We start from the raw sequence: 21,070 nt of genomic DNA on the forward strand, positions 1-21,070 counted from the left end.
AAAGAGTTGCTAAGACGTAAAAGGATGAGCCTTATAAAACATGTTCGGACCAATATCTTATTCCCACTTCTCACTTAACAGTCAAGGGGTAGGCTCTATGAGAAGAGGAAAGCAATTCACTACACAACACAGAAATCACCCCCTTAGTAGAATCATGAGTAAGCAATCCATCCACCGCAGTTGAAAAGCCAATAGAAACATTCTGAGTACTAAACTGGGTGTCCAGGGAATGTCGCAGCTGCAAATATCTATAGAAAAATGACTGCGGCAGAGTAAATTCCGAACAGAGCTGGGCAAAGGATTATGTAACATAGGTAGTATACTGAAGAAGGGATCTAAAGATGAGCAGTGCCTGCTTTCCTCCAGACACGATACTTAGGATTGAAGCCAAGATATTCAATCTTGATTTTATGAGATCAAAGAATCTTGTTTCTAACAGTCAGAGAGTCCTTTAGGTACTTTTTTTTCAAACTCTAGGAGGGCTTTTAGGAGGTTATTTACTGAAGAGAGGCTTCTTTCTGACCACGTTGCCATAAAGCCCAGATTGATAGTGCGCTGCAGCGACAATTGACTTTTATGGAAGTTTCTCCCATTTGCACAAAGGATCTTTAGACCTCAACCAGAGTGACCACTGGATTTTAGGTAACCTCTCTTGCCAAGGCCCTTCTTTGAAAGTTCCCCTGTGCCCCTACACAATTCTGTCTCTGAGCTCTACAGGAAGTTCTTTCTAGCTTGTGGCTAGGTTTTTTGCTCTGATATACATTGTCATCTGTCAGACCTTATATACCTTCATATGTCTTTCCAAACCATGTCCAATTATCTGAATTTACTACAGGTCACTCCAGTCAAGGTGTAGAAATGGGAGGACCGAGAGTTAGAGGGGTATTCCAGGCAAAACCTTTTTTTATATATATCAACTGGCTCCGGAAAGTTAAACAGATTTGTAAATTACTTCTATAAAAAAAATCTTAATCCTTCCAATAGTTATTAGCTTCTGAAGTTTTCTGTCTAACTGCTCAATGATGATGTCACGTCCCGGGAGCTGTGCATGATGGGAGAATATCCCCATAGGAACTGCCCAGCTCCCGGGACGTGAGTCATCAGAGAGCAGTTAGACAGAAAACAACAACTCAACTTCAGAAGCTAATAACTATTGGAAGGATTAAGATTTTTTAATAGAAGTAATTTACAAATCTGTTTAACTTTCCGGAGCCAGTTGATATATAAAAAAAGTTTGGGCCTGGAATACCCCTTTAAATTTTGAGTGTCACAGCAAAGGCTCTAAATAACATCCATTTGAAATTTTCTCTATATTTGCAAAGATTTCTAAAAATCTGTTTTAAGATTCTCATTATGGGGTATTGAATGCAGATTGATTGGGGAAAAATTTGGTTTAAAAAAAATTATATACATATTATTTTTTTTATTTTTTTCACAGTTATATTTTAGAAAGAGGGGAAGAGAATGTGGCCACTTCTATAGTCACCAAGTGTTGTCACACTATCTAAGATTCCAGAATGACAGGGGATAATTTAATAAATAGAAACCATTCTCTAATCTGGAACAGGCAGGTTACAAACCATGTGAGATCTGTAATGGCAATCATCTAAGTTGTCATGCAGCTTTGCAAAAAGGTGACATGATTGTATATATAATAGCTAGATAGACAGTGACAGAAGTGAACTTTCATATGTGTTATCTTATGGGGAGTCAAAGTCTTAGGGGGGGATTTATCATTGGCTTTACACCACTTCAATGTTCTAAATGTCCCTGCAAATTTTGCGCAATTGCATTTTTTTGTGCAATTATCCATAGAACATCTTTCAAAGTTGTCTACTGTTACATGACTATTGGCATAAGAAAGGTCTGATCTATGTAGACCAGTTTTTCACAAATGGGTTGTTGACACGATTTAAAGATATGCAAAAAAAATATAGAATAGAAGAGACACAAAAGGTTTATGCCAGAGAACAAAGCTTAAAAAGGGGTCCTCCACTGGAAAAAATTTTCTTTTAGGGTGCGTTCCCACAGGGCTTATACGCAGCGTATTTGACGCTGCGCCAAATTCATGGCAGCAGTGGGAAATACGCTGCGTATCCCTTGCTCACTATACACACAGGGCTTTCCGGCGGCAGCTCTATGTGTGTAGTGAGTTTTGGAGGCGGGGCCACACGTCACAGACACGCCGGCACACGGCCCCGCCTCCAAAACTCACTACACGCATAAGGCTGCCGCCGGAAAGCCCTGTTTGTATAGTGAGCAAGGGATACGCAGCGTATTTCCCGCTGCTGTCGTAAAATTTGCGCAGCGTCAAATACGCTGCGTATACGCCCTGTGGGAACGCACCCTTAAATCAACTGGTGCCAGAAAGTTAAATACATTTGTAAATTACTTCTATTAACCTGTTGGGGACGAAGGGCGTACAGGTGCGGCCTCGCATCCTGGTACTTAAGGCGGGGACCGGACAGGGCCGACTGCTGAAATCTATCAGCAGGCATCCCGCATCCCCATGTCGACGATCGCCACAAATCGACGATAAATTCAGATCGGCGATTTGCGGCGTTTCTGGGCTGATCGGGTCTCTGATGACCCGATAGCCTGGAAAATAGGGATGATCGAAGCTGTCAGAGACTGCTCCAATCATCCTGAAGGATAGGAGCGAGGTGGCAGTGGTGCCACCTCCTCCTATCCCCTGCCATTAGTCAGTCAGTTAGGCCTAACTGATCAATGACAGTTAGGGGCGGGGGGGTTAAAGGTGAAGTCCCCACTCTGCCCGCCCCTGGGCATGCTGGGAGTTGTTGTTTTGCAACATCTGGAGGGCCACACAGTTTGGAGAACACTGTGTAGTGGTCTCTAAACTGTGGTCCTCCAGATGTTGGAAAACTACAACTTTCAGCATGCACTGACTGTCTGGCATGCTGGGAGTTGTAGTTTTGCAACATCTGAAGTGGCAGAGCTTGCAGACCACTATACAGTGGTCTCCAAACTGTAGCCCTCCAGATGTTGCAAAACTACAATTCCCAGCATGCCCAGACAGTCAGGGATGCTGGGCATGTAGTTCTGCAATATCTGGCCCTTCATATATTGCAGAACTACAACTCCCAGCATGCCTGGACATACTCGGCATGCTTGGAGTTGTAGTTTTGCAACATCTGGAGGGCTACAGTTTGAAGACCACTACTTAGTGGTCTCCAAACTGTTCTTCCCCAGTTGTTGCATAAACTACAACTCCTAGCATGCCCAGACTGTTGTAGTTCTGCAACATCTGAAGAGCCAGATATTGCAGAACTACATGCCCAGCATCCCTGACTGTCTGGGCATGTTGGGAGTTGTATTTTTGCAACAGCTGGAGGCACACTGGTGGGGAACCACTGAGTTAGGAAACAGACTCTAGCTCAGTGATTCCAACCCGTGTGCCTCCAGCTGTTGCAAAACTACAACTCCCAGAATGCACTGACAGACCGTACATGCTGAGAGTTGTAGTTTTGCAACAGCTGGAGGCACACAGGTTGGAATCAATGAGCTAGAGTCTGTTTCCTAACTCAGTGGTTCCCCACCAGTGTGCCTACAGCTGTAGTCACCCCAATTTGGAAACTACACCCCTCACGGAACGTAACAAGGGGTATAGTGAGCCTTAACACCCCACAGGTCTTTGTAAATTTTTCGTTAATGGGGTACTCCCACCTTAGACATCTTATCCCCTATCCAAGTCAATGGAGGGGACGTGACGGACTTCGGACTTCCGTTCCCGTAGTCGCGACTCAGACCCTCCAGCGGTTCCAGTGAAAAAACAGGTGGGTGCCACATGCAATAATGCGGGGGTCCCCAGCGGCGGGACCCCCGCGATCAGACATCTTATGCCCTATCCTTTGGATAGGGGATAAGATGTCTAGGGTGGGAGTACCCCTTTAAAGTTGGACATGAAAATTAAAAATGTGGTTTTGTTTTTTCTGAAATGCTGGTGTTAACCTCAAAACCATGAATCAATCGAGTACTTTCTTTTTCAATACATGGAAAAGAAAGCCCATACATTCAGAGCTCCAACCAACTGAATTAAACACGTGTGTAGGGCTATTAAGATGCTAACAGCACGCCAACTTTAAACAATATTTTTTGTGAGTGAAAATATGCAATAACTCACTTTTATCAGAAAGATTCTTCCAGCTTTATTTACTTATTTCATATTGCACATAAACGGTCTCGCAGGATTCGGTAAGTTACATTTAGCAGCAACGAATAGCAGCAATATCTGTACTTTCATCAGTCATGGCACAACGTTTCAGGGGCGGACCCCTTTATTCATGTGCGAAATAAGGGGTCCGCCCCTGAAACGTTGTGCCATGACTGATGAAAGTACAGACATTGCTGCTATTTGTTGCTGCTAAATGTAACTTACCGAGTCCTGCGAGACCGTTTATGTGCAATATGAAATAAGAAAATAAAGCTGGAAAAATCTTCCCGATAAAAGTGAGTTATTGCATATTTTCACTCACGAAAAATATTGTTTAAAGTTGGCGTGCTGTTAGCATCTTAATAGCCCTACACACGTGTTTAATAATGCTGGTGTTACCCCAAATAGAAAAAATTTTGGGAGGCTTTTTTCCTGAGTATGGAAATACCCCATATGTGGATATAAAGAGCTCTGCGGGCAAACTACAATGCTCAGAAGAGAACGAGTGCCATTGGACTTTTGAAGAGAGAATTAGGCTGGAATTGAAGGCCATGTGCTTTTACAAAGCCTCCCATGGTGCCAGAAAAGTGGACCCCCCCACATGTGACCCCATTTTGGAATCTACACCCCTCACGGAATGTAATAAGGGGTACAGTGAGCATTCACACCCCACAGGTGTCTGACAGATTTTTTGAACAGTCGTCTGTAAAAATGAAAAAAAATTATTTTTCATTTGCACAGCCTACTGTTCCAAAGATCTGTCAAATGCCAGTGGGGTATAAATGCTCAAAGCACCCCTTATTAAATTCTGAGAGGAGTGTAGTTTCCAAAATGGGGTCACATGTGGGGGGTCCACTGTTCTGGCACCACGGGGGGGCTTTGTAAATGCACATGGCCCTACGACTTCCATTCCAACCAAATTCTCTAAAAGCCCAATGGAGCTCCTTCCCTTCTGAGCATTGTAGTTCGCCCGCAGAGCTCTTTACAGCCACATATGGGGTATTTCCATACTCAGAAGAAATGGGGTTACAAATTTTTGGGGGCTATTTCTCCTATTACCCCTTGTGAAAATGAAAAACTTGGGGTAACACCAGCATTTTATTAAAAAAAATAAAATAAAAAAATAAAAAAGTTTTTATTTTTACATTCCAATTTAAGGAAAGTTCGTCAATCACCTTTGGGGTGTTAAGGCTCACTGTACCCCTTGTTACGTTCCTTGAGGGGTGTAGTTTCCAAAATGGTATGCCCTGTGGTTTATTTTTTACTGTCCTGGCATCATGGAGGCGTCCTAAATGGAACATGCCCCCCCAAAAACCATTTAAGCAAAATTTGCTCTCCAAAAGCCCAATGTCGCTCCTTCCCTTCTGAGCCCTCTAGTACACCCACAGAGCACTTTACATCCACATATGAGGCATTTCCTTACTCAAGAGAAAATGAATTACAAGTTTTGGTGGGTCTTTATCTTTTAACACTTGTAAAAATGAAAAAAATGGGGCTACAATAACATTTTAGTGTATAAAAATGGAGATTTAAATTTTTCTCCTCCATTTTGCTGCTATTCCTGTGAAAACCTAAAAGGGTTAACACACTTTTTGAATGTCATTTTTAATAGTTTGAGGGGTGCAGTTTTCATAATGGGGTCCATTATAGGGGATTTCCAAAATAAACATCCTCAAATTTACTTCTATACTTAACTGGTCCCTGAAAAATTCTGATTTTGAAATTTTCAGGAAAAATGTAAAAAAATTGCTATGCCCTCTGATGTCTTCAAGAAGTAAAAACATGTCAACTTTATGATGCAAACATAAAGTAGACATATTGTATATGTGAATCAGTATACAATTTATTTGGAATGTCTATTTTCCTTACAAGCAGAGAGCTTCAAAGTTAGGAAAATGCTAAATTTTCAAATTTTTTAAGATGCAAATCAAAAAATGTTGCAGTATCTTGTAATACCTTTTTTATTGGACTAACAGTTTTGTAGAGAAGTTTTCGGGATTTCTCCCTTTATCCAGTCCAGATCAAATCTAAGCTCACAAGCAGAAGACACAGGTTACATCTCACAAATATGGAGGGGTTAAGACAATAGATGTGGAGAATTCACACTAAGATGGGCCATAAATTGCCCTGTTATAGGAACATAGACTACATAGATAAGGATGAGAAAAAGGGGGAGGGAGGGGGGAGCAGGGGAGAGACTGTAATTAAGCAGGACAAAGTGAGATGCAGAAGAGAAGACAGTACAGTAATTTTGATGAGATAAGAAGCTCAAATCCACATTGAATCCTCTGTTTTTCGAGTCAAAAAACAGTATCATTTTGGCTTCAAATGTCTTTCTCTCTTGAGTGTTTTTGAAATAACCTGTACTGTCTTCTCTTCTGCATCTCACTTTGTTCTGCTTAATTACCAGACTCTCTCCTGCTCCTCTCTCCCTTCCTCCCCCTTTTTCCCATCCTTATCTATGTAGTCTATGTTCCTATAGCAGGACAATTTATGGCCCATCTTAATGTGAATTTTCCACATCTATTGTCTTAACCCCTGCATATCTGTGAGATGTAACCTGTGTCTTCTGCTTGTGAGCTTAGATTTGCTTTGGATTTGATAAAGGGAGAAATCCTGAAAGCTTCTCTACAAAATTCTGTTAGTCCAATAAAAAAGGTATTACAAGATACTGCAACATTTTTTGATTTGCATCTGCATCACTGGACTAATACGGCTACTCAAATTTACTACAAATTCAAATTTACTACAAATTTTTAAAGAAATTTTGGAATTTTTCACCAAGAAATGATGCATGTATTGACGTAAATTTACCACTAACATAAAGTAGAATATGTCACGAAAAAACTATTTCGGAATAAAATGTATAAGTAAAAGCATCCCAGAGTTATTAATACATAAAGTGATAGAGGTCAGATTTGCAAAAAATGCTCCCGTCCTTAAAGTTATAATGGGCTCCGTCCCTAAGGGGTTAAAAAAATCCCAATCCTTTCAGTACTCATCAGCTTCTGTATACTATATAACTTTCTGGCACCAGTTGATTTAAAAAAAAAAAATGTTTTCCAATGGATTACCCTTTAAACCAATCTCTGCAGCCCGCTGGTGTCAGGCCCGAGGTCTGATTATTGAATCCTACATGTGTATTATAATTGTATCTGTGTGTAATGTATTATCCAAGACGTGGGTGAGGGGTCATTCAGACGGTGTATCCTTTGGTCTGGCTGCTTGGTGTCTCCTTTGAAGTCATGCACTCTGGTCCCATCATATAATCAAACAGATAAGGGGTCAGGAAGAGAGATGCCACACCTGGTGGGATCAGAGGGGAGGGGGGAATGGAGTTTCCCTCCAAAGAAGCAGATATAAGACTTAAAATGCTGGACTCAACTGTTGTTCAAGGCTGTGCCAAAAGCTGACAAGACCATCCTAAGAACAGCTGGAACTCACTCTCATGGACTGCTATATCATCATGCTGTAAGAACTTCATCTTTTGTTTTCTGAACTTGCCTTGCTAAACTCTTTCATATTTTTGTACCTGTGTGTCGTTTGTTTATTTTTATGCATAGCACTGTGATACCTTTTATCAGATTAAATGTTTAATTAATCAGCTCTGGTCTTTGATCTCTAAATATATGAGCTCACCTTTCTGAAGGAAGCTCTGGTGAAACACGTTTATCTAAGGGTTAATTTGGTGACTTGCTTGAACTAGTAGTGGATACCCAGGGGTCTGGTGGCCTTAACCCTTGCACCATCATACTCTCTCTGATGTCTTGGCCGGACCGATAGGGTGTGATCGTGACAGCTGGTTTCTAAGTCTTTTGCACCTTTTTGGTAAATTTTGAGCAACTGTGCGAACAATACACCAAGCAAACTGGGGTAAAATCTTTACTACCTTACACCAACATTCATAAATGTCCCCATTAGTGCCCTTCAGGTTTATCATCGCCAAGGTGCACAATTTTCTATATACTTCCTCAGATTTTAATTTCACATTCACATCACCATCACTAGATATATACAAGTCTCATCAGCCACAGAACTGCTACTAGATAAAGATTTTTTCTTCAGAAATGGTCATAGAGGAGTTCTTGCCGAATCCCTCCTCTGCAACTAAGTAGGCTGTGTATTGACCTCATGAACCCCATCAATCTATGTCACTCCTAAGAAGGTAGGGTTAATGCTGACTACAGCACGTGGTTTTACAAAAATCATATTTTTCCCCCCTAACACAATGTTTTAATACCATATTTATCCCACAGATTATATGTAAAAAAATCATTTTATTTTCATCTCCTCCACAGAAAAAGTTATAAAAAGTAAATCAAACATTTGCATGTTCCCAAAAATGTTACCAATTCAAGAGCCACCTGCTCACCTACTTTCTAATAACTCCCAATACTTGACAGCTGCCATTGTTAATGTTAATATTCACTATGGCTGATCTTTGTGTATATACAGTATACACTTTTGTATGGGTATGTCTTATTAATACTGTATTTTCATGGGCGATCTTTGCAGCATATTTTTAAAATGGTCACAAAATTTGTTTAGACTATGGTAGATGCAATGTATCAGATTCTAGATTGCAGACTGACCACAGCGACTGTCACTTAGGACAAGTTCATATTTCCATGTGCTCTTGCCCATTAAAGTCCAGTTCGGCTCTTTTTTGTGCGAATGGTCCCATGAACGAGTCGGAGCACAATGGACTCCAACGGGTCCCGACGGAAAATTATCCAGAAAAAAAAAAACACCTTCAGGCTAAGTTTCCACTTGGTTTTTTTTTCTGGCAGTTTTTGGAATACTGCCACTGCAATTTTTGAGCCGAAGCCAGAAGTGAATTCAAAAGGAATTGGAAATATAAAGGAAGGACTTACACTTCTCCTCCCTTATGGATCCACTTCTGACTTTGGCTCAAAAACTGCAGTGGCTGTTTTCCAAAAACAGCCAGAAAAAAAAACAGGTGGAATCCTAGCCTAATACAGCTCTGTCAACAGAAATATCAAAATGTTGGCAACACAAATAATTTATAAAAGAAAAATAAATGTAATTGTGCAAAAATTGTAAAACACAACAAGGACTACAACAGTTCTGACATATTCCCAATAGTTAACATATATGTTATATCAAGAGGCTGCAAACAATATTTCCCAAAAAACATTGGCAAAGTTTTTTCTCCCCACTCAACGTTATTCAGTACATTATATGTACTGCCAAATACACTGCTCAAAACTCCAAGTCAATCACACTTCTGTGAAATCAAACTGTCCACCTCATCTGGAGTATGCCCAGGCATTGTAGGGAGGTCATACAGGCACGTGGAGGCCACACACACTACTGAGCCTCATTTCGACTTGTTTTAACCCCTTAAGGACCAAGGACGTATGAATACGTCCTTGGTCCCGCTCCCGTGATATAACGCGGGGTCCCACGGTGTCCCCGCATCATATCACGGCGGGCCCGGCATCATAGTGAAGCTGGGACCCGCCTCTAATAGCGCGTGGCACTGATCGCGGTGCCGCACGCTATTAATAAATAAAAATAAAATAAACATATGTGGTATCGCCACGTGCGGAAATGTCCGATTTAAAAAAATATACCACTAATTAAACCGCACAGTCAATGGCGTATGCGCAAAAAAATTCCAAAATCCAAAATAGCGTATTTTTGGTCACTTTTTATATCATGAAAAGATTAATAAAAAGCGATCACAAAGACAAATCCATGCAAAAATGGTACCGACAAAAACTTCAGATCACGGCGCAAAAAATGAACCCTAATCCCGCCCTGAACACGGAAAAATAAAAAAGTTATAGGGGTCAGAAGATGACAATTTTAAACATATACATTTTCCTGCATGTAGTTATGATTTTTCCCAGAAGTACGACAAAATCCAACCTATATAAGTAGGGTATCATTTTAACCGTATGGACCAACAGAATAATGATAAGGTGTCATTTTTACCGAAAAAATTTACTACATAGAAACGGAAGCCCCCAAAAGTTACAAAATGGCTGTATTTTTTCAATTTTGTCACACAATAATTTTTTTCCCCATTTCGCCGTAGATTTTTGGGTAAAAGGACTGATATCATTACAAAGTAGAATTAGTGGCGCAAAAAATAAGCCATAATACAGATTTTTAGGTGCAACATTTTAAGAGTTATGATTTTTTAAAGGTAAGGAGGAAAAAACGAAAGACCGAAAAACGCCCAGTCCTTAAACCCTTAACGACGCAGGACGTATACTTATGTCCTGCGCCGGCTCCCGCGATGTGACGTCGGTCCCGGCGCTCATCAACGGCCGGGACCCGCGGCTAATACCACACATCGCCGATCGCGGCGATGTGCGGTATTAACCTTTAAGAAGCGGCGGTCAAAGCTGACCGCCGCTTCTAAAGTGGAAGTGACCCGGCTGCTCAGTCGGGCTGTTCGGGACTGCCGCGGTGAAATCGTGGCGTCCCGAACAGCTGACAGGACACCGGGAGGGCCCTTACCTGCCTCCTCGGTGTCCGCTCGGCGAATGACTGCTCCGTGCCTGAGATCCAGGCAGGAGCAGTCAAGCGCCGATAACACTGATCACAGGCGTGTTAATACACGGAAAAACCCTGAGTCCTTAAGGGGTTAAGGACATTATATAAAGTTGAATCAGCCTGTAGTGCGATTTTCCACTTTGATTTTGAGTGTGACTCCATATCCAGACCTCCATGGGTTGATAAATTTGATTTCCCTTGATTATTTTTGTGTGACTTTGTTGTCATTACATTGAACTATGTAAAGACGAAAGTATTTCATATGGCTAGTTCATTCATTCAGATCTAGGATGTGTTATCTTAGTGTTCCCTTAATTTTTTTGAGCAGTGTAGTTCTCATTGAATAAAAAAATACAGTGTTCGGACTGCTGCAATACAAAGTGGGAAGAAGTAAGGCTCAAATTGGTCACATATGACATGGAGAATGGTGTGGATAATCTTATCAAATGTGGCAATGGGGTTTCTTGGATTGTGTGCCATGTGTGAATTCACACTCTCTTGAGGATCCAGTATACCCATGAATAACACAGACAGTCCAGGTGAAAACCTGCTGCTGAGTAATTCATAAGGATGAGTTTACACCAGGTCTTTGTTCCTTTCGTCAAAGGTAACCCACGGGAACAGGATGCAGCCGTATACTTAAAGGGGTACTCCGGTGAAAACCTTTTTTCTTTTAAATCAACTGGTGGCAGAAAGTTAAACATACTTGTAAATTACTTCTATTAAAAAATCTTAATCCTTCCTGTACTTATTAGCTGCTGAATACTACAGAGGAAATTATTTTCTTTTTGGAATGCTCTCTGATGACATCACGAGCACAGTTCTCTCTGCTGAGGTTATTATAATAATAATGCTTTATTTATTGTTGTCCTTAGTGGGATTTGAACCCAAGTCCCCAGCACTGCAAGGCAGCAGTACTACCCGCTGAGCCACCATGCTGCCCTTAGCATACATCTGCTATGCATGGTTGCTAAAATGGACAGAGATGGCAGCAGAGAGCACTGTGCTCATGATGTCATCAGTGTTCCAAAAAGAAAGTAATTTCCTCTGTAGCATTCAGCAGCTAATAAGTACTGGAAGGATTAAGATTTTTTAATAGAAGTAATTTACAAATATGTTTAACTTTCTGCCACCAGTTGATTTAAAAGAAAAAAGGTTTTCACCGGAGGACCCCTTTAAGCAGACAGCAGCAGGCCCCATTCAATTCAATGGCCCGAACTAAGTGACCCCTGGATAATATATGCTAATATAGCGGGGACTCAATAGCGGGGTCTGTTGACCCTAGAGAACCTTACGGTGATCTAACATCAGTGTAATACAGAAGCTAAGATGCAGCTGCATAAGGCTACGTTCACACGGCCGTTGTCACATCACAGTGCAGCGCACGTCAGAAGATCAGGGGAGAATAGCGGTAGAAAAATTACTGCAAGCGCAGTCTTTTTCTCCCGCTACTCCCACTGAAAAACAACAGCTCTCTGACTATAAAGGGATCCATCGGGATCCGTTGTTGCTGTTGTGCCCCGTCCAGATAACGGTCGTGAAACAAAATATAACGGCCGTTCTCAACAGAGCGCAACGGCAGTGTGAAAGAAGTCCTAGATGCATATTATGTCACATACACATTAAATAACACAATGTACACTATGTCTAGTGCTCCATGATGATAACATTACTGCTATACTGTGAGAGATTTATCACAATAGATCAGTGTGCTATGTACTTCTATAGGATTTCATGAAATTGCTTATGAACATGCAATGTCATGACAATCACAAATTGCATTTAATTGTATTAAATTCCTATTAAGCTACATGTGATTGTACAGTGATGTTATCTAATATTTTTCTTATTATTTTAACTTCCACAATGTGTAAATTATTACTACTTCACTGAAAGCAGATGGATCCTAGAATGTTGATGCTGATACATTGTAGCTATTGCTTTTGTGATGTACATAGGGTAGTGCCCAGCAAGTGCCAGCTGTGGACACACAGTAAGAGGCCCAGAACATATGCAGTGGAGGATGCCGAATGTTCATACTCCATAGAGCATCATTACACTACATACATGTATCAGTAAGTCACACTCTATAAACTGTATGGGACATCAAATACTGTAGTTGTAACACAGTTATGTGGCTAGAGAACTGTAACTCGTGCATTTATTATAGCATTAAGCCTGTATTTTATTTCTCACAAAACGTTGCAGGTAAGTTCTAGGAGAGAGTCTTCTAGGACTGTATCCACCTTTTCCAGCCCACAGGAGCACCTTAAAGCTGAACTAATTTATGCAGGTTAAAGTCAGCAACTGCCGAGCCGAGGCGTTTGTGACGAATTGAATCACTGTAACTTCACTCATCTCTAGTTATACGGAGCTCCATCAGCAAATATGTCGCAATGACGGAGTTTAGTGGAGAAATAAATAGTGCATGTACTATTTTTTACACGCACTTACAAGATCCCTGCCAAAGTCAAGTCAATGGGATCCATTGGGACCCAGTGGAGTCTGTTGTGCTCCAACCAGTTTATGGAGCCGTTGGGCGCAAAAAAAAAAAAAAAAAAAAAGAGACGAATGGGCCCTTAACGGGCCAGAGCACAAGGCAAAGTGAACTTCGCCTAAGTGGCACTGTGTGGTCAGTCTACAATCTAGAATCTGCTACACTGCGCCTATCATATTCTAAAAAAAATTTGTGACATTTTAAAAGTATGTTGCAAAGACCGCCAATGAAAGTGGACAGTATTAACCCCTTAAGGACGCAGGACGTAAATGTACGTCCTGGTGCGGTGGTACTTAACGCACCAGGACGCACATTTACGTCCTGTGCATAACCGCGGGCATCGGAGCGATGCCCGTTTCATGCACGGCTGATCCCGGCTGCTAATCGCAGCCAGGGACTCGCCGGCAATGGCAGACGCCCGCGATCTCGCGGGCGTCCGCCATTAACCCCTCAGGTGCCGGGATCAATACAGATCCCGGCATCTGCGGCAGTGCGCGATTTAAATGAACGATCGGATCGCCTGCAGTGCTGCTGCGGGGATCCGATCATTCAGAACGCCGCACGGAGGTCCCCTCACCTTCCTCCGTCCGGCTCCCGGCGTCTTCTGCTCTGGTCTGAGATCGAGCAGACCAGAGCAGAAGATGACCGATAACACTGATCTGTTCTATGTCCTATACATAGAACAGATCAGTATTAGCAATCATGGTATTGCTATGAATAGTCCCCTATGGGCACTATTCAAGTGTAAAAAAAAATTTTTTTTTTAAATGTAAAAGTAAAAAAAAAAAAGTGAAAAATCCCCTCCCCTAATAAAAAAGTAAAACGTCCGTTTTTTCCTATTTTACCCCCAAAAAGCGTAAAAAATTAATTTTATAGACATATTTGGTATCGCCGCGTGCGTAAATGTCTGAATGTTAATGATCCCGTACGGTGAACGGCGTGAACGTAAAAAAAAAAAAATAAAAAAAAAAAAGTCCAAAATTGCTACTTTTTTTTAATACATTTTATTTTAAAAAAATTATAAAAAATGTATTAAAAGTTTTTTATATGCAAATGTGGTATCAAAAAAAAGTACAGATCATGGCGCAAAAAATGAGCCCCCATACCGCCGCTTATACGGAAAAATAAAAAAGTTATAGGTCATCAAAATAAAGGGATTATAAACGTACTAATTTGGTTAAAAAGTTTGTGATTTTTTTTTAAGCACAACAATAATATAAAAGTATGTAATAATGGGTATCATTTTAATCATATTGACCCTCAGAATAAAGAACACGCATCATTTTTACTGTAAATTGTACGGCGTGAAAACGAAACCTTCCAAAATTAGCAAAATTGCGTATTTTTTAAAATTTCCCCACAAAAATAGTGTTTTTTGGTTGCGCCATACATTTTATGATATAATGAGTGATGTCATTACAAAGGACAACTGGTCGCGCAAAAAACAAGCCCTCATACTAGTCTGTGGATGAAAATATAAAAGAGTTATGATTTTTAGAAGGCGAGGAGGAAAAAATGAAAACGTAAAAATTAAATTGTCTGAGTCCTTAAGGCCAAAATGGGCTGAGTCCTTAAGGGGTTAATAAGATGTACCCATACAAAAGTGTATACTGTATACAGTGGTCCCTCAAGTTACAATATTAATTGGTTCCAGGACGACCATTGTATGTTGAAACCATTGTATGTTGAGACCAGAAACCTGGTAATTGGTTCTGAAGCCCCCAAAATGTCATCCAAAAATAGATAAAAGTGAGGATTAAAGAAAAACAAGTAGATAACTAATACAGATAAAGCAAATCCTTACATATAAAAGTAAGAAAGATCTGCTGGGAGCTGTAAATCACTGTCTATGTCAGTGTTTTCCAACCAGGTGCCTCCAGCTGTTGCAAAACTACAACTCCCAGCATGCCCGGACAGCCAAAGGCTGTCCGGGCATGCTGGGAGTTGTAGTTTTGCAACAGCTGGAGGCAACCTCTTTGGGAAACAATGGTCTATGTAGAGGACAGAAGCTTCTTCAGGGTCAATGTCCTAAAAAAAAAAAAGGAAAATTGAGCCGCCCTCACCTGATGCCCAAAGGAGCAGCTAACCCTGGTACAGGTAAAGAGTACAGAACATGTAATACCTCCCTGTACTGTAGGGGGCGCTACCAGACACCAGTCAGTGCATACACTTCAGTAATACAGGTAAAGAGTACAGAACATGTAATACCTCCCTGTACTGTAGGGGGCGCTACCAGACACCAGTCAGTGCATGCACTTTAGGAATACAGGGGTTTTACAAGTGAAATATCCATTCGGATTGGTCGGTTCTTCCAGCCATTGACACGTTTCGCAGATTCCATAGCATTGTATGTTGAGTCTGGTTTCAAGTTACAATGGTTCAGAAAAGACCATTGTATGTGGAAACTATTGTATGTTGAGGCCATTGTAAGTTGAGGGATCCCTGTATACACAAAGATCAGCCATAGTAAATATTAACAATAGCAGTTGTCAAGAAGAGGGAGTTATTAGAAAGTAGGTGACCAGGCGGCTCTTCGGCTGTCTGGGCATGCTGGTAGTTGTAGTTTTGCAACAGTTAGAGACACCCCGATTGGGAAACTCTGCTCTAGAGCAACTCTTCTGGCACATGCTGTGAGCAGTGGCTTCTACAGCAGTGCACTCCTCCTCATAGCAGGTCAATAGACTGGCAGCATCTGTCAGTCCATTGAGGACAGTGGCACAGTTCATTATGGGGTACCAGGACATCATTCATTGTATAAAGGGGCACAGTGGCATAACTATTGAGATCAGGGCACACTGTGTCAATATTATATTTAGGGGACGCAGTATGTGGCAATATAATATTCAGGGGACGCAGTGTGTGGTAATATAATATTCAGGGGACGCAGTGTGTGGTAATATAATATTCAGGGGGGCAGTGTGTGGCAATATAATATTCAGGGGGGCAGTGTGTGGTAATATAATATTCAGGGGGGCAGTGTGTGGTAATATGATAATCAGGGGGGCAGTGTGTGGTAATATAATATTCAGGGGGGCAGTGTGTGGTAATATAATATTCAGGGGGGCAGTGTGTGGTAATATAATATTCAGGGGGGCAGTGTGTGGCAATATAATATTCAGGGGGGCAGTGTGTGGTAATATAATATTCAGGGGACGCAGTGTGTGGTAATATAATATTCAGGGGACGCAGTGTGTGGTAATATAATATTCAGGGGGGCAGTGTGTGGTAATATAATATTCAGGGGGTCAGTGTGTGGTAATATAATATTCAGGGGGGCAGTGTGTGGTAATATAATATTCAGGGGGCAGTGTGTGGTAATATAATATTCAGGGGGGCAGTGTGTGGTAATATAATATTCAGGGGACGCAGTGTGTGGTAATATAATATTCAGGGGGGCAGTGTGTGGTAATATTAGGTGCACAATGTGACAATATCTGGAGCTAGAATAGAAAGTGAAGACCCAAAGGTCTCTGGGCAGCTAACTCTACCTAGTTGAGACATAGCTGTAAGAAGTCTTTGTTCCAGTCTGGATGGAATGAAGAAGAGAAATAGTTAACAATTCCAGAGAAGATCGTGAGTCCCTGGAGGGAATGCCTTTAGCCCTTTAGCTGTCCGGGCATTATAGGATTTGTAGTTTTGCAACAGCTGGAGGCACCCTGGTTTAGATACACTTTACTCCCTTGCTCCTCACTCAATCTGCTGCTTAGATTTATAATGCAATGAGTCAGATCGAATGCTGAGCCAGGGAGTGAAGTGTCCTGCTGCACACTTCTCCCAGCTACAGATATATATATATATACACACACACACACACACACACACACACACACACACACACACACACACAAAGGGGGTGATTTAGAAAAACATGAGCAGAGGAAAAAGTGTTACAGTTGCCCATAGCAACCATGTTTTTTTATTTTTTTTATTTTTTTTAACCTCTTCAGGACCGAGGGCGTATCCATACGCCCGTGGGAATTCCGGCCCCCACCGCTAGCCGGTTGGGGACCGGAGCCGGATGCCTGCTGAAATCGTTCAGCAGGCATCCCGGCATATCGCCCAGGGGGGTCGGCGATCGCCGCAGATCGCTGGACAATTCAGTCCAGCGATCTGCGGCGATTCCGGGTCAATCGGGTCTCCAGTGACCCGGAATTACTGGCTGTTCGGGGCCGTCTCTGACGGCCCTGAACAGCCAGAGCCTGCAGGGGTGAGGTGGCACTGGTGCCACCTCACGATCGCCCTGATTCGTCGGCCGGATTACCGGCCGACCAATCAGGGCGCCTGCTGCGGGTGTCACTCCCGCACCCGCTCCGCCCCTCTTCTGGAGGGCGTGAGCGGGTGCGGGACGTGCACCCCGGGTGCTGGGGACCCCGATCCCCGGCGTTAATGTTGGGATCGGGGCCCCAGGAGCAGCGGCGGCGGCGGGACTGACCTGCAGCGTCTGGATCGTTGGAGGCGAGTGACAGCCTCCTGCTGTTGCTTAGCAACAGCTCCCAGCATGCAAAGAGGGCATGCTGGAAGCTGTAGTTATGCAACAGCAGGAGGCAGACCACCACAACTCCCAGCATTCCCTTATGGGCATGCTGGGACTTCTGGTTTTGCAACAGCTGGAGGCACATTCTTTCTATGGAAAAGTGTACCTTCAGCTGTTGTATAACTACAACTCCCAGCTTGCACAAACAGCTAAAGTGCATGCTGGGAGTTGTAGTGGTGCATCTGCTGGTTGCATAACTACAATTCCCAGCATGCCCGTTGGCTGTCGGTGACTGCTGAGAGTTGTAGTTTTGCAACAGCTGAAGGCACACTGGTTGTGAAACTCAGAGTTTTTTTTTACCTAACTCAGTGTTTCACGACCGGTGTGCCTCCAGCTGTTGCAAACTACAACTCTCAGCAGTCACCGTACACCATGCACCGTACATGCTGGGAGTTGTAGTTTTGCAACAGCTGGAGGCACACTGGTTGTGAAACACTGAGTTAGGTCACAAACTCAGTGATACATAACCAGTGTGCCTACAGTTGTTGCAAAACTGCAACTCTCAGCAGTCACCGACAGCCAACGGGCATGCTGGGAGTTGTAGTTATGCAACAGCTGGATGTCCCCCCCAATGTGAACGTACAGGGTACACTCACATGGGCGGAGGATTACAGTAAGTATCTGGCTGCAAATTTGAGCTGCCGCAAACTTTCTGCTGCAGCTCAAATTGCCAGCGAGAAACTACTGTGAACCCCCGCCCTTGCGACTGTACCCTAAAAACACTACACTACACTAACAAAAAATTAAATAAAAAGTAAAAAAACACTATATATACACATACCCCTACACAGCCCCCCTCCCCTCCCCAATAAAAATGAAAAACGTCTGGTACGCCACTGTTTCCAAAACGGAGCATCCAGCTGTTGCAAAACAACTCCCAGTATTGTCGGACAGCCGTTGACTGTCCAGGCATGCTGGGAGTTTTGCAACAGCTGGAGGCACCCTGTTTGGGAATCACTGGCGTAGAATACCCCTATGCAAGTCCCTAATTTAGGCCTCAAATGCGCATGGCGCTCTCACGTTGGAGCCCTGTCGTATTTCAAGACAACAGTTTAGGGTCACATATGGGGTATCGCCGTACTCGGGAGAAATTGTGTTACAAATTTTGGGGGGTATTTTCTGCTTTTACCCATTTTAAAAATGTTAAATTTTTGGGAAAACAAGCATTTTAGGTTAAAAAAAAATTTTTTTTTTACATATGCAAAAGTCGTGAAACACCTGTGGGGTATAAAGGTTCACTTAACCCCTTGTTACGTTCCCCGAGGGGTCTAGTTTCCAAAATGGTATGCCATGTGGGGTTTTTTTTGCTGTCCTGGCACCATAGGGGCTTCCTAAATGCGGCATGCCCCCAGAGCAAAATTTGCTTTCAAAAAGCCAAATGTGACTCCTTCTCTTCCGAGACCTGTAGTGCGCCAGCAGAGCACTTTTCACCCCCATATGGGGTGTTTTCTGAATCGGGAGAAATTGGGCTTCAAATTTTTAGGGGTATTTTCTGCTATTACCCTTTTTAAAAATAAAAAATGTTTGGGAAAACAAGCATTTTAGGTAAAAAAAATTTTTTTTTTTTTTTACATTTGCAAAAGTCGTGAAACACCTGTGGGGTATTAAGGTTCACTTTATCCCATGTTACATTCCACGAGGGGTCTAGTTTCCAAAATGGTATGCCATGTGGTTTTTTTTTTGCTGTTCTGGCACCATAAAGGCTTCCTAAATGTAACATGCCCCCCAAAAACCATTTCAGAAAAACGTACTCTCCAAAATCCCCTTGTCGCTCCTTCCCTTCTGAGCCCTCTACTGCGCCCGCCGAACACTTTACATAGACATATGAGGTATGTGCTTACTCGAGAGAAATCGGGCTACAAATACAAGTAAAAATTTTGTCCTTTTACCCCTTGTAAAAATTCAAAAATTGGGTCTACAAGAACATGTAAGTGTAAAAAATGAAGATTGTGAATTTTCTCCTTCACTTTGCTGCTATTCGTGTGAAACACCTAAAGGGTTAAAACGCTGACTGAATGTCAATTTGAATACTTTGGGGGGTGTAGTTTTTATAATGGGGTCATTTATGGGGTATTTCTAATATGAAGACCCTTCAAATCCACTTCAAACCTGAACTGGTCCCTGAAAAATACTGAGTTTGTAAATTTTGTGAAAAATCGGAAAATTGCTGCTGACCGTTGAAGCCCTCTGGTGTCTTCCAAAAGTAAAAACACGTCAATTTTATGATGCAAACATAAAGTAGACATATTGTATATGTGAACCAAAAACAAAATGTATTCGTAATAGCCATTTTCCTTACAAGCAGAGCGCTTCAAAGTTAGAAAAATGCAAAATTTTCACATTTTTCATCAAATTTACGGATTTTTCACCAAGAAAGGATGCAAGTATCGACAAAAATTTACCACTATGTTAAAGTAGAATATGTCACGAAAAAACAATCTCGGAATCAGATTGATAACTAAAAGCATTCCAGAGTTATTAATGTTTAAAGTGGTCAGATGTGCAAAAAACGCTCCGGTCCTTAAGGCCAAAATGGGCTCCGTCCTGAAGGGGTTAAATGCCTCTTAACCCCTTAACGACGCAGGACGTATATTTACGTCTTGCGCCGGCTCCCGCGATATGAAGCGGGATTACGCCGACATCCCGCATCATATCGCGTCGGTCCCGGCGCTCATCAACGGCCGGGACCCGCGGCTAATACCACACATCGCTGATCGCGGCGATGTGCGGTATTAATCCTTTAGAAGCGGCGGTCAAAGCTGACCGCCGCTTCTAAAGTGAAAGTGAAAGTGACCCGGCTGCTCAGTCGGGCTGTTCGGGAGCGCCGCGGTGAAATCGCGGCGTCCCGAACAGCTGACCGGACACCGGGAGGGCCCTTACCTGCCTCCTCAGTGTTCGATTGGCGAATGACTGCTCCGTGCCTGAGATCCAGGCAGGAGCAGTCAAGCGCCGATAACACTGATCACAGGCGTGTTAATACACGCCTGTGATCTGTGTAAAAGATCAGTGTGTGCAGTGTTATAGGTCCCTATGGGACCTATAACACTGCAAAAAAAAAATGTTTAAAAAAAAAAAGTGTTAATAAAGGTCATTTAACCCCTTCCCTAATAAAAGTTTGAATCACCCCCCTTTTCCCATAAAAAAAATAAAACAGTGTAAAAAAATAAATAAACATATGTGGTATCGCCGCGTGCGTAAATGGCCGAACTATAAAAATATATCATTAATTAAACCGTACGGTCAATGGCGCACGCGCAAACAAATTCCAAAGTCCAAAAAAGCGTATTTTGGTCACTTTTTATACCATCAAAAAATGAATAAAAAGTGATCAAAAAGTCCG

The 21,070-nt window shown here is 42.3% G+C and overlaps 1 protein-coding gene across 3 annotated transcripts in view; it reads right to left on the minus strand.

The window, feature by feature from the left end:
- Positions 1-21,070, minus strand: part of HNRNPLL (heterogeneous nuclear ribonucleoprotein L like) — a 253,232-nt gene that overhangs the window by 210,932 nt on the left and 21,230 nt on the right. The window lies entirely within an intron of this gene.

The sequence above is a fragment of the Hyla sarda genome, chromosome 3 (assembly GCF_029499605.1).
Source record: "Hyla sarda isolate aHylSar1 chromosome 3, aHylSar1.hap1, whole genome shotgun sequence".
NCBI classification, from domain to species: domain Eukaryota; kingdom Metazoa; phylum Chordata; class Amphibia; order Anura; family Hylidae; genus Hyla; species Hyla sarda.